This window comes from Oreochromis aureus, linkage group 7 (assembly GCF_013358895.1).
Source record: "Oreochromis aureus strain Israel breed Guangdong linkage group 7, ZZ_aureus, whole genome shotgun sequence".
NCBI classification, from domain to species: domain Eukaryota; kingdom Metazoa; phylum Chordata; class Actinopteri; order Cichliformes; family Cichlidae; genus Oreochromis; species Oreochromis aureus.
In genome coordinates, this window is record NC_052948.1 from 37,104,222 (window position 1) to 37,106,869 (window position 2,648).

Genomic DNA, 2,648 nt, shown 5'->3' on the forward strand with positions numbered 1-2,648 from the left:
CAGCTTTTTCCCCTCTTCCCAAGACAGCCGCGGACAGCTCCGGTGCTGAAATCTTGTTTCCCTTCTTTTTTTTTTTTGTCTTTTCTTTTTTTCACCCACCCTCCTTCCTGAGCTACTCCCTCGGCATCTGAGGAGACACACAGCCTGCTGGCAGTTCAGTTTAGGCAGGATGAGACGTCGGTGCAGACTCACAGACGGCCAGTGGAGTTAAATCAGAAATTTATGACCATCTCGAAGCCCCCCTCCCCTTCCCGGGTGCCCGGACGACTTAGTCCTGATCATTCAGGTTAATAACTTGTAGGCTACCCAGTCTTGAACCTAGATAGTGTTGATTGGCCAGAACCGTCAGGACACTGCAGTCCCCCCCTCCAAAAAATGACGTTGGGAAAGAGGCTTCCTCAGCAGCCAATTATTTCCAACAGAAATTAATGGATGCTTATTTTAAGAATCAGAGTGCAGCTTGGAGGTGTCAATCCCATTTGAAACACATTTAGCATAATGCGTGACATGAAGACAGCTGATGCAAGCAGGTTTGTAAAATGCATAATGTAGATTAAAACCACAGACTGTGAGATTTTACCACTTTTTTAAAAATCTGGTTAGCAATCCTTACTGTTATAATGATCATGTCCAGGAAAAAAAATTTTTTTATGTTTTCCTCGCCATTATTTTATTTGGACATGGCAACAGAGCTTATAACCTTTTCTTCACTAGCAGGAAATATCCATTAGAAGATATTTAGCATCAATTTCTCAGTTTCTTTGTTATATGAATAAGAAAAGTATCAGTAATTCTGGTTCAGGATCTGCATTCAATATTGATGACAATGGCCACTATTTTATTCTTAAAAGCCGATAGCTTTGAATTTGCCAGAATGTCCACACATAATAAAGGCAATAATGTATTGTTAGTTTGACAATTACTAATCCATTCAGTGTAATAGCTGGATATCAGAATTTCTCTGAATTTATGTTAATAATATTGGGATACTGGTACTGAATTGCTTGGCATTTTCCAGTGTATATTTTTATATCCATTAGGAGACTGTTTCAGATACACATTATGCCTGAATTTATTGCCATTATATAGAATAAATGTATGGACTGTAATGCTTTTCAGACTCAAATAATACAATACCAGTACTTCTCAAATCATTACTTGTTTTTCAAGGCAAGTACTTAATTTGGAAATCCATTACAATAAGAAAAAAATCAATCCATGCAGAATACCACATAAATGTGCTTTTCCTTGCCCCACAGTAATCCATGGAATAGCCAAGCGCACACACCGATCAAACACATGTATATGTAGAGTGACAGCTAAAAAACGTAAAAGCCGAGTCAGTATCATTACAGTGGTTTCAAAGGGAGGTTCTCCAATGCTTTTCCACAGCAGTATATATGGTTAATGTATGAACAACTATATATGCCATGCCTGACTGTGTTGTTCCACAGCCTGCTGGTTCAAATGGAAGGGTATGCAATATTAATGAATATGTGAGTGCACAGTGACTCACGTGTCTTAGCATCTTTTCTCAGTGGGAGGGAGGAGAAGAAAATGGTAGCATTTTACCGAGGTAATCTGACCCCTCACCTACCTCTCAGAGAACCTTTTCACTGTGGTTGCTTCAGCATAAAATATTTTTTAAAATAACTTAAAAAAAAAAGTCTTTTCAGTTTGCATTATCTTACATCCAGAAGGAGTGTTTTATGGATTTTTACACAAGCAGCCAATCCTTTTGTCTGAATTTTTGTTTGCATTTGTTTAAAAATTGAACACCTTGTGCATTTCAAGCTTGACATTAAGAGCTCATTATTAAAACTTTTAGTTAACTTATACTTTTCCATAAGTGGCCCTCTAAATGAAGACAAACCGCAGAGGCAATGCCAAGCTTGGGACCTTTTAAAAAAGAAGAATTAGGCTCGGAAAACAAATAGTAATGGCCTCTGTTCCTTTTTCAGAATAGATAATGGTCTCTGTGGAGCAGTCTGCCAGTATTAGCAGTCCATTCACAGTCCATTCTTATACTCTTATATACACAGTGCATTCTTAATAACATTCCCATGGATTTAGAGTTGGACTTTTGGAGCACTGCAATCAGTGTCTTTTCAGCACTGAATTACTTTCTCCTCCGAATGAGAACAATTGACCCGATGGCACCTGATTGGTCCGTTTAAGTGTGCAGTGATCCCTACTTCCTCTTCATCTACTTTCACTTGCTCTGTTTTTGAGTTGAACAGAATTCACTGTACCAGTTACATCGTGCCACAAATCATCCCACTAATCAAACCTTTGGTCCTGAATGTCCACAGAATGTGGACAAAAACACAGAAATCATCACTTGTTTCTGAAAATAATACTGCATGCTATGTTTTAGCAGTAAAAGTCAGGGGTTTGGTAAGTGAACTGTTGTCATTGGTTTAGAAAATATTATAGACTTACTCTCAAGGCCTTCAGAGATGCTTTCCTTATTTTTAAGCATGCCCCAAAATAAAGACTATTAAGCAACAAAGCTGCAAGCCAAGTGAGTATTTCAGAGTATCAGTGTCACTTTCAGAATCAGTAGTTTTGTGCATCAGAACTCACTGAAAATATTCAGTTCATATGTTCTGGCTTAAGGAGTACTGAAAGACTGCTAACACCATGGG